This window comes from Dipodomys merriami, unplaced genomic scaffold (genome assembly GCF_024711535.1).
Source record: "Dipodomys merriami isolate MVZ:Mamm:240054 unplaced genomic scaffold, mDipMer1.0.p SCAF_28, whole genome shotgun sequence".
Lineage (NCBI taxonomy): Eukaryota > Metazoa > Chordata > Mammalia > Rodentia > Heteromyidae > Dipodomys > Dipodomys merriami.
Window position 1 is genome coordinate 20,624,066 of NW_027204270.1, and position 12,335 is coordinate 20,636,400.

The window sequence follows — 12,335 nt, forward strand, 5'->3', positions numbered from 1 at the left end:
CATTCCCAGGGAGCAGGGAAGGCTGGTTTTGATCAAGCTGACCCCTTGCAGATGGATGTTTCCTTGTTTCTGTGGGATGGGTACCGTGCCATTTTGAGAACACAGGTGGTGTGCAGGCAGGGATGTATGCATGAGGAGAAGAGGCTGGGCTCATCTTGGCCTCTGTATGAAGAGAAAGCCCGGGGTAAGGACAAATCAGAGGGACCTCCCCCCTAAAACAAGGAACCAGGCATGAGACGGGGGCATGAGGGCTCACATCTAACAACCTAGCAACTCAGGAGGCCGAGAGCTGGAAATCACTTCTTGAAGCCGGCTTGAGCAGACAGCTGTGAGATCCCAGTCAAACCATGCCTTAAGTGCTAGAGTACCAGCTGAGCCCGTATGAGACGCTGAGTTCAAACCCCCATACTGGGGAGAAGAAGAAGGGGGAAGGAAGAAGAGGAAGAGGAAGAAAAGGAGAAAGGAGGAAGAGGAAGAGAAGGAGGAGGAAGAAGAAGAGAAAAAAAGGAAAAAGAAGAAGAGGAGGAGGGGAAGGTGAGGATGGGGGAGGGAGAAGAGGAGGAGGGAAGGGATGAAGGTCAAGTTCTTGGTGACATCCATGGGGCACCTCAGTTGTGCTATGTCTGCACTTAGTGATCATCCCCAAGTCAGTGACTCCATACACAGTCCTTTTGGGGCCTGAGGATGGCGCCTAAGGTTTCCCAATTTACTGCCAAACTCCATACCAGGCCTGATACATTCTTTAACAATAACAACAGCACCCCGTCAGTCAGTCTTCAAAGGGGAGGGGCAGCTCTGTCCTGCTCACTCCTATCAACAACTACTATGCTTAGTAGTAAGACACATCCTGTTTTTTTAAAGAACAGAGGACTGACATAAAATTGGAACCCCATAGACCTAAACCCGGGGGCTGCATCTGTAGGGAAACTGCAGTAAATGCTGCCCAGTGCTGCTGGTGTGAGGCGGAGAGATCATCTTGCCCTCTGCCTGTCATTCCACAGAGGGTCGCCCACAGTCCAGGGCAGGGACAACACATGCATTTGTTTTTGTTTTCTTTGGGGGGGGGGCACCAGTACTGGGATTTGAACTCAAAGCCTGAGTACTGTCCTTGGCTTTTTTACTCAAGGCTAGAGCTCTACCAGTTGAATCATACCTCCACTTGTAGTTTTTTGCTGCTTAATTGCAGATAAGAGTCTCTCGTGGGTTTTCCTGCCCAGGCAGGTTTCAGATCTCAGCCTCCTGAGTAGCTAGGATTACAGGCATGAGCCACTAGTGCCGAGCCTGAAGACTCGCATCTTGAACATTGATATGGCCAGCTCATTTTCAAGACCACCAGACAGGAAAACAATGGGGTCCTTGCTTACTCAGGCACACTGACTTCATGCTGGTTTGTGAATGAGTTTTCTGGGCATTTACCAGTGCTACCATCTTGAACTTGACTGCTCCCCACCTCCTGCTCCACCAAGGCATAATGAGAAAGCATCAGGAATACAGGGCTTCAGAAAAGGGTCAGAGAACATATTAAATTCGGAACGTATTTGAATGCAAGAGTGCTTTTCAACAGATTATACATCAATATTGACATTGAGAGCAAAAGTATCATGTGACTTATTGAGAATCGGATACCTTTTCTTACCATCACTCATTTGTATTTGAAGAGAGCTGTCAGAGAATTTTCAATTTGGTGTGTTACTAGAGGGAAAGTTCTTTAGGAGGGGTGTGCTTCCCCATTTTAGGTTACCCACCTTTCACAAGTTGAAAGCATTCAACTTCTTGAAATCACCTGGACTTCAATGTTCAAGCCTTGGATTATAGGAATGTTGCTTTGGGTTAAGAAAATATGGAGCATTTGTAGCACAACAACAACAACAATAATAATAAAACAGTTCATTTGGTCAGAGACAAGTTAGAATGGCATAGTCATCTAATGTATAGTTTTAAAAGAAATTAATTGTCCTAGGAAAAATAACATAGCTCACAGCTCAACTGGTCTCCCAGACAATGATTGTCAAGATGATAGTACCTAGGAAAATAGTAATAATAATAATAACTATTATTATTGTAATGCTGTGTCATAGTGAAACCCACCTCAGAAGTGTCTCTTTAAGAAAGGTGGAGGTGTCAAGCCCGTGGCTCATGCCTGTGATCCTAGCTACTCAGAAAGCTGAGATCTGAAGATTAAGGTTTGAAGCCAGACCAGGCAGACAAATCCAAGAGACTCATTATCATTCATTAACTAGCAAAGAACCTGAAGTGGAGCTGTAGCTCAAGTGGCAGAGCAGAAAAAGCGTTGAGCAGAAAAAGCTAAGCATGAACAGGAGTCCCTGAGTTCAAGTCCCACTACTGTCACCAGAAGAATGAAAGAAGGAAAAGAAGGAAGGAAAGGAAAAGGGGAGAAGGGAAGAAAACAAATAAGGAAAGACAAACAAAGCCAGGACTGAGTATTTATAAGACGTCAAAACTAGAAAGGAATCTGAATTCATGTCTGTAATCCTAGCTGCTCCAGAGGCTGAGATCTGAGAATCACAGTTCAAAGCTAGCCCAGGCAGGAAAGTCTGTGAAACTCTAATCTCCAATTAACCACCAGAAAATCAGAAGTGGAGCTGTGGCTCAAATGGTAGAGTGCTAGCCTTCAGCGAAAAAGCTCAGGAAAAGTGCCCCAGACCCTGAGTTCAAGCCCCATGCTTTCCTGATTTGTAAAGTTGTTCAGCAAGTAACAGAATTTAAGGAACAACAGCAAAACCACCCTAGCTCCTGGAACACAAGGGTACTCAGAACTGACTGAGGGTCAGTTCCCTCAGTTCTGTGTTTGTTGCTGTCCTTTGCTTAGCTTTGCTTTCAGGAGAAGAAGGGACATTGACTTAAATATCTTTATTGGGTTGGTTTTTCCAACTGCCTGGCCACAGGTAGTCCTGACAGCCATTTTAACTTGATGGCTTCCACAGAGACCTTCTTTTCCTGTGTAGGCAGCACTGTACAGGTGAGGGGAAGGAGCCCTCTTGTGGCCATCTTGGAGAGTTGCACCAAATTTTTGTTAAAGGCTTGAAAAGAAAGATGTGAAATCACAGCTGTGAGATGTGTTAGGCCAGAGTTAGGAAATTAGGCGTGAGGGGGACCTTCACGGCATGAAGGTCTGTTGAGGTCTGCTGGGCCTGAAGGACTGTGCGAGACCCCAGACCTTCAGTGCTAAAATCTGGACAAATGATCCCAAGTTGTTTCCCCCGGGTTTCATTCACGCCCTTCCATATTGTGCTGAGGCCTCTCTGTGTGAGATGCAGGGCTGGTGGTTTCAAAGAGATGGATGGAAGACCTTCTGCAAGATGGGCAGGGTGACTCACACCTTTAATCCCAGCTATACAGGAGACTGAGAGCTGGAGGATCATGGTTCAAGGCCAGCCCTGGAAAAAAGTTAGGTTGATTCTCAAGCAATAAGCTGAGAATGGTGGTATACTTCTGTAATCCCAGTTACAAAGGAAGGTGTATGTAGAATGGTGGGCATCCAAGAGTTTTTGCTACATACCTAGTGAAAAGATGAGACCCTATTAAAAAAATAACAAAAAAATTTTTTAAGGTATGTAGTGATAGAGTCTCTGCCTAGCAGAGATTTAGTATCACCAAAATGAAAAAGAAGGATATTTTAAGATCCACTAAGGATCTGGAATGTGTGCCACTGTCTCTGGGCAGAGCTGAGCTCAAACTCAAGGTTTCTGTTTCATCCCCAGGAGCACTGATGACTTACACGCTCCAAGCAAATTACAGACCTCAACATTCCCCAGTTCATTCCTAGACGAGACCAATGATGGTTTAGTCATCATGGAGGTTGGAGAAAGGTAAGGGCAGAGGCCTGAGCTCACCCCAGCTGAAGGACAGCCAGCACCACAATGGCTACTCTTGCCTCTTGTCTGTAGGTGTCTCGGTGCCTGTGAAGCCCACCACCTTCCAGCCTGTTTCTCAGCAGTTCCCAGTTTCCCCAGTGCCTTTGCCAGGTTCAGTCCAGTGAATCACAGCCAATAGAAAAGGCTCAGACTCTCCGCCCCACTCTGCCCATGGAAGTTTCTCAAGTCATTTCCAGGAGGGGCAGTATCAGCCAGGGGAGAGTCCACACCCCATGCCCCGCTCCTCTAAGGGTATTTGGCCACATCTGGGACATTCTGGTTGGTACAAACTTAGTGCGTACTGTGGGCCTCTGATGGCTGAGGGACAGGATGCTGCCTGTGTGGGTTACTTTTGGGTCACCCTCACCAAATACTGCACATAAAATAAAGCTTAAGGAGGGAGGGTTTATTCCACTCATGGTTACAGAGGTGCGCCCTGTGGTTGCTTGGCCCAGGCACTTGGGCAGAACATCATGATGGCAGGTGCATGTGGTGAGGGGAATCTCTTCACCTCATGGTGGACAGGAAGTAGGGAGCTGCTGGGGGCCTAGCTCAAGGCAACATACTCACCCAACATGTGAGCCACGTGGGGGCCCAGGTTCCATCCCCAGCACTGCTAGACCAATAATAATAAATATTTCTACATAGACACACATAGATTTGGTTTTCCTGGTCTCCTCCTGAAACAACTTCTTCCTCCTCCTTCTCCTTCTCCTTCTGCTCCTCCTCCTCCTCTTCCTCCTCCTTCTCTTCCTCTTCCTCCTCCTTCTCTTCCTCCTCCTCCTCCTCCTCCTCCTCCTCCTCCTCCTTCTTCTTCCTTTCTTCTTCTTCTTCTTCTTCTTCTTCTTCTTCTTCTTCTTCTTCTTCTTCTTCTTCTTCTTCCTCTTCCTCTTCCTCTTCCTCTTTCTCTTCTTCTATTCTGTCCTCATCCTCATTCCCCTCCTCTTCCACCTCTTCCTCCACCTTCTTCTATACTAGGGATTAAACCAAGGGTTACTAACATACATACATACATGTTAACAAGCATAATGATCACTTGCCATAAACTCAACTCTTTCGTTTTGTGGGAGTTTTTTGGAGATAAGTTCTCACTAGCTTTTCCCAAATTAGCCTCTGACTCTTGATCTTCCTGCTTCTGCCTCTCTAGCAGCTGGGAGCAGCTGGGCCATATATGTGGATTCTAAATACCAACAAATTATAGTCTGTTTCTGAATCCCTTTTTGAAATATTTACTAGCCCCTAGGAAAGCTATGCAATAAAATACTCTTCAAGTATAGGTTTTAATCTTTGAGCTGTACATTTTAACTGCAACAAGAAAATTCATATTCCTGAGATCCCAGTCTTAAAAGGCATCACATAGTGAGTTTTCTAATTCTTTGCTTAGAGTCATAAAAGATAGCCACTGCTCCTGCTCTAAACCTGCCTCATGCTCTCTTGAAGGTGTGCTCTGTGGAACTGGGTGGGCTCAGAGTTCCCCTGTGTGAGCCGGGCATGAAGGCGCAGGTCTCTCATCCCAGCATTCAGGAGGCTGGGGCAGGAAGATTGCAAAGTTTCAGTTCAGTTTGGGTTGCATAGTCAGAGCCTGTCTCAACAGCAAAGCCCTGGAGGGCTGTGGAGGATCTGCACTGCATTCAGCTGTGTGGCCCGCAGGGTCACACTCTCCCTGCGGCCTTCCACCCCGCTGGCCCAGGCCGGGGATGTGCTGCCAGAGTGTGCTCAGAGGCTGTGATGGGTGACTCTGAAGCTGCAGACGCCCCATCACCAGGTCAGATAAGCGGTTAAGAACTGCCATCCTGAGAAGCCAGCGTTAGCCTCAGGGCAGACCCTGGGGAGACACCCAGAAACGGCTCTGTGTACAAAGGCTCAAGGCCAGGGCTGTGTGGAGCACAGCTTTGGGTTCCTTTCTGTACCCTCTCCTCCCTCACCCCAGCCCTGACCACCCTCCCAGGGCTCTGATCACCGTATCGCCAGTGTGGCTCGTTGGTGTGCAGCCGTCATGATGTCTTTTACGTAATGATGTCTGATTCATCCAGAGGGTCAAAATTAATGTGCTACTGAAGGCGCCTAAAAGTCGGTTGAGCAAATGAGATGGAAGATTCTCTATTTTTTTCCTGCCCAAAGATGTCTTCCTTCATTCTTGCCACTAGCTGGCGCTAGTGGCCAAGGCCTGCAGTGACCCAGAGTCAGTGACTCAAAGTGGGGTGGGGGTGGGGGATGCGAGAGATTCATCCAAATAAACACGCTACCCCTCCGTCTGTGCTGATGCCTTCCTCCCTCGCAACTTCACTAGCCCCCTAGCCAGAAGTCCTTCACGTGATTAGCTTCCATTCATTTACAGCATGTCATATTCGTTGTGTGGAGTGTGTTAAGTCCTGGGGTTTGAACGCAAGCTTGTGCTGTGATGTCTCTGAGCTATTTTTGGTCAGACTTCAAGCTCTTCCACCTGAATCACAGCTCCATTTCTGGCAGTTTGGTCATTCACTGGAGACAAGAATCTCATGGAATTTCCTGCTCAGACTAGCTTCGAACTGTGATCCTCAGATCTCAGCCTCCTGAGTAGCTAAGATTACAGATGTGAGCCACTGATGTCCGACCCTTTTTTCTCTTTATTTACAGAGGTTTGTCAGCATTTTTTTTAATTTTAAAAGGCCTGTCCTGGAACTGGAATAGTAGCTCAAGTTGTAGAGCACCAGCTTGAACAAAAGAAAGCTCCTGCCTGTACTCCTAGCTACTCAGGAGGCTGAGACCCAAGGATCAGAGCCTGAAGCCAGCCCAGGTAGAAAAGTCCAGAAGATTCTTATCTACAATTAACCAGCTTAAAAAAATCAGAAATGGGGCTGGGAAGGTGGCTCAGTGGTACAGCGCTTGCCTTGCATGCATGAGGCCCTGGGTTCGATTCCCCAGCACCACATAAGAAAAAAGAAAAAAAAAAGTCAGAAGTGGAGCTGTGGCTCAAGTGATAGAGTGCTAGTCTTGAGTGAAAAAACTCAAGGACAATGTTCAGACCCCGAGTTCAAGTTCTAGGATGGGCACAAACACAACAAAACACATGCTGATAACTCCATTTCTATTTGAATTTGATGTATGCATCACCCCCTCAAGATGCTTGAGAAATTGTCCCAAATCAAGTTTCACTTTATTATACTCTTGTCATTATAAATTCTTCTTTAACAAAACATTAGACTTCACTATTTGCAATGCACTGAGTTAATCTGAAGTGTTAGTTATAACATTTAATGATTTAATGTTTGGTGTGTGTGTGTGTGTGTGTGTGTGTGTGTGTGTGTGTGTGTGTGTGTGTGTGTGTGTGTGTGTGTGTGTGTGTGTGTGTGTGTTGGACCTGGGGCTTAAACTCTGGGCCTGCTGGGCACTGTCACTACACTTTTGTGCTCAAGGCTAGCACTCTATCACTTGAACCACAGCTCCACCGCTGGCTTTTTGAGGTTAATTGGAGAGAAGCCTCAATAGACTTTTCTGCCTGGGCTGGCTTTGAACCATGAGCCTCAGATCTCAGCTTCCTGAAGAGCTGGGATGACCAGCGTGAGACTCCCGTGCCTGGCAGCTGTGCTGAAGTAACTTACAAGGGTTTCCCTGGTGGTGCCCAATGCAGAGTGTGGCCCGCAGGCTCTGTCATACATGTGAGCAACCGTGTTTCTCAGCAGCAAACAGTGGGCTGTCCTGTGCCCCAGGTACACCTGAGATGGAAGATTGGCAGGCTGGGCATAATGGTGGAGGGCTGGGCATAATGATGCATGCCTGTAATCCCAGCCGCTTGCAAAGTGGAAACAGGAGGATTGTAGTTCAAAGTAAGCTCAGGCAAAATTAGCAGGAGACCCTACCCACAATGTCCCTGTGCTCTTGGCTGTCTGATGGCAGTGTGTAGCCGCCATCACTCTTGGAGAATGTTCAGAGACCCTCAAAAGTTTCTCAGGCTCATGTCTGTAATCCTCCTACCCAGGAAGCCAATTTGAGAATCACAGTTCAAAGGCAGCCCAGGGCAGAAAAATCTTTGAGACTCTATCTCCAAGGAACCTGCATAAAATGCTGAACTGGAAGAGGCATGCCTCCTCCGGTGGTAGAGCCCCAGCTGTGAGCCAAACAAAAAGCCCAGCAAGAATGTGAGGCCCTGAAGTTCAACAGCCATCCAGAAGTTTCTTCTTTAGCCAAAGGCCCAAGGATTGTTTGGTTTTTGGTTTTTGTTCTTTTTAATCAGCAGGCTTTATGAGTTCTTCACATCATGACGCCTGTGGCTAAAGGATTTCTCTTATCTGACGTGTGCTCACTGAGTGGACACAGTTGATTTTCACTGAGGCGTTTCTGAACTAGGGAGGGGTTCGGGGTTAGTCACCATGGCAGGTGGTGGAATGGCCCATTTAGGTCTCCTGTTCAATTCCGGCCAGCGTTGGCTCCGGCTATTGTTCTAGGCCATCTTTCTTTCACCACGGATTCCTCCGACTCCAGTGACACAGTCCGGGAAGGCCCCGGGAACATCTGTCTGTCACAGAGGAAGCGGGAGGGCTGCCAATCCATTGTTTGGAAGGATGAAGGGAATGGCTCAAGGTGAAAGAGGTCGGGGCTGCTTTCCATCTGGCCTGGGCCGGATGGGCAGCGGGAAGCCATCCTGGAATGGCTCAGAGGGTGTATTCGCGGTAACAAATGACAATCCATTGGGTGGTGTCACATGAGAGAAATGTGTTCTTTCACATCTCTGAAGGCCACAAGGCTTGGAATCCAGGCCAGGGCAGAGCCAGCTCTCTCCAAAGGAGTGAGGGGAGTCTCTGGGCCTCTTCCAGCTCTGGGGTTCCCAGCTGGCCTTGGCTTGTGGCTACATCCCTCTTCTCTCTACCTGCCTCCATCTCCTCTGTGTTTTTCCTCGAAGATCTTGTCTGCTCTCTGTGTAAGAACACTGCCTTTTGGTTCACCGGTCTTATCTTGAGAAACTCAAGTTACATCACAGACTCTTTTTTTTCCAATATGGCCACTCTCGTGAGGACCAAGGGTAGGGACCTGGACATATTTTGAGAAAGTCACTATTCAACCTCCTCTTGGTAGTTTGACTTGTGCTGCTTTCTGACAGTGATGTGGATATAATAAGTTGTGCAGAAAGATTCCATTAACAAGTGGATTCCTTTGTTCTAAGAGAAGAAACATTGAACTTTCTATGCCTAGGTTTTCTTTCTCATTTTGGAGAAGTTGTCCATAGTGAGCTCTTCCTAGTTTTGACATCATTCCACATATCTCGTGGACTCTAGTCACTAGAAGGCTTTCACATCTTTAAGTGTTTCCTCCACACATTAAGAAAATCTCAAGCTAAGCATGACTTGTTGGCAAGTGCGGTGGCATATGCTTATAATCTTAGCATTTGGGCAGCTGAGACAGGAGCTCTCAAGTATGAGTCGGGCCTGGACGACACAACAAGAGTCTGTCTGACAAACAGACAAAACCACAACAAAGACAAGGGAAAGAAAACCTCTTCCATCCTTTGTTAGATACATTATCTAGCATTTGAAAATAAATTATCTTAAAACTCACTAAGTTGTACTTTTATTAGAAATAATGAACTAGTTCCAAATGTATCTTTGTGGAATGTGGATGAGACATCTCTATCATTTTGAAAGGAAATAATAAACCTGTCATGCAAATGTTTTCCTATAGAAAAAAAAGTCAGGTCAAGTGTTCCTCTGAAGGAAAATAGGAACAAATGATGTGTGTGTGTGTGTGTGTGTGTGTGTGTGTGTGTGTGTGTGAAGCTATTTACAAAAGTAACTATTTTAATTTAAATCTAGACCTTCTACAAGCTTCAAGCTTATGAAGAAAAAAAGGCTGGAGGTGTGACTTCAGTGATAGAATGCTTGCCCATTCGAATCCCAAAAAAGAATTCAGAATTCAAAAATAAAGATGAGAGCCAGGCACCGGTGGCTCATGCCTATAATGCTAGCTACTCAGGAGGCTGAGATCTGAGGATCACAGTTCAAAGACAGCCCAGGCAGGAACAGCTGAGAAACTCTTATCTCCAATAAACCACCAGAAAATGGGAAGTCGTACTGTGGCTCAAATGGTTGCGTGCTAGCCTTGAGCACAGAGAGGTTCAGGGACAGTGCCCAGGCCCCACAACTGACAAAACAATAAAGAGAAGAGAGGAAGGGGAGGGGGGGTGAAGAGGGAGAAGGAGAGAGGAAGGGGAGGGGAAAGGGAAAGAAGAAAGGGAGGGAGGAAAGGAAGGAAGGAAGGAAGGAAGGGAGGAGGGAAGGATTAAGGGAGGGAACAAAGAGGGAGGGAGGGAGGGAGAGAGGGGAACAAAGAGTAGAGGGAGGGAGGGAGGGAAGGAGGGCACATTGTCAGGACCATGTGTATCCAGGCCGGAGCCCTGGGGCACAGAACTAGAGCCCGGGCCTGTGCTGTGTCCACTAGATGATCTCAGAGCACAGCAGCACTGAGGGACAGAGCTGGTGCCTTCCTTGGCCCCTGACCTGTGCGGGCCTCTCTGTTGTCACCTGGGCCATGGACCACACCTTCTTCATGCCAGTGGGGGCCCCCACCACCCCAAGATTTCAAATAGATTCTACGCAGTTGTCTAGCAACCCCAGTCCCCGATGTGCACTGCATGGAATTACAATGCCACGTCTTCTAAGCAACTTCAAGCTTGAGCAAGGCCAACATGAGAGTCAGGTGCTCAGGGCCCAAGCCCTGCACAGACCACAAGCCCCAAAGCTGAGTCCCAGCTGTGTGCTAACATCCTGTTACACCCCCTCCACTAGCAAAACAACCACCAAAAAGAAAACTTTTAATATACAACTCTACAGCAGCCCCCATTGGAGCATTTCTCATAAACTCACCCTGAATGCCAAATACCAAATAAATAAGAGCTAAGGAAAGATAGTATCACAGGAAGATGAATCACCTAGGTGTTCTCATGTGTAGAAGAGCTGGGCATGAAGTAAGAGAGGGATTACTGCTGGGGGGGCGGGGGGAGGGACAGTGCGAGGGTAGGAGAGAAGTCTAGAGGGGACAATATTCACGCATACATGTGTGAAAAGGTCATAACAAAATCCATTTACAAAACACAAGTATCAGTGGCTCACACCAACAATCCTAGCTAGTCAGGAGGCTGAGATCTGAGGATCACTGTTCAAAGCCAGCCTAGGCAGGAAAGCCTGTGAGACTCTTTATTTCCAATGAACCAGTAAAAAGCTAGAAGTGGAATTGTTGCCCAAGTGGTAGAGTGCTCACCTTGAGCAACATGTACACACACGTACACACACACACACACACACACACACACACACACACACACACACATTCAGTAGACATATAAAAAGGGAGGGTTGGAGAAGGAGGAATAATAGAAATGCTCAAAGTGCATTCTAGGAAGGTATCACTGCAAAGCCAGGAACCAGTGGCTCACACCTGTAATCCTAGCTACTCAGGAGGCTGAGATCTGAGGACTGTGGTTTAAAGCCAGCCCAGGGAAGGAAAGTCCGTGGGACTCATCTCCAATTAACCACCAGAAAATCAGAAGTGGCACTATGACTCAAGTGGTAGAGCACTTGCTTTGAGCTGAAGAGCTGACGGACAGTGCCCAGGCCGAGTTCAAGCTCCACCACTAATAAGAAAAAGAAAGAAAGAAAGAAAGAAAGAAAGAAAGAAAGAAAGAAAGAAAGAAAGAAAGAAAGAAAGAAAGAAAGAAAGAAAGAAAGAAAGAAAGAAAGAAAGATTACTGTAAGACACTTCCCACACTGAACAATTAACATGCAGTAATAGAAAGTGGGTGCAATCACGGGGCCAGCAGATGAGGTTCCTCATCCATTTTCTTTGTTTGAGCTGGTTCTTAGAGGAGGTGCATGAAATAGGACTAAGCTTTTATTTCCAGGTGGTTCTCTCTGATTGAAAAAAAAAAATGATAGAAGCTAAAAACAAGCCTTTATTTTAACTATTATTTTTGTTGTTGTTATTATTATGTGCTAGTACTAGGGCTCAGAGCTTTACACTCTTGCTTGGCTTTTTCCACTCAAGGCTGGTACTCTACCACTTGAGCCACACTTCTACTTATGGTCTCTTTGGTGGTTAACTGGAGATAAGAATCTCATAGACAAAAATAAAAATAAAACAGTCTCATAGACTTTCCTTCTCCAACTGGATCTGAACCTAGATCTCAATCTCCTGAGTAACTAAGAAAGTAGGTATCTTTCTTTTTTAAAAGTTTTTCATTAAAAAAAATTCTTTCAGCCAGGCGCTGGTGGCTCACGCCTGTAATCCTAGCTACTCAGGAGGCTGAGATCTGAGGATCATGATCAAAGCCAGCCTGAGCAGGAAAGACCATGAGACTCTTGTCTCCAATAAACCACCAGAAAATCAGAAGTGGCGCTGTAGCTCAAGCGGTAGAGCGCTCGCCTTGAGCTGAAGAGCTGAGGGACAGCACCCAAGCTGAGAGTTCAAGCCCCACGACCGACCAAAAAAAAA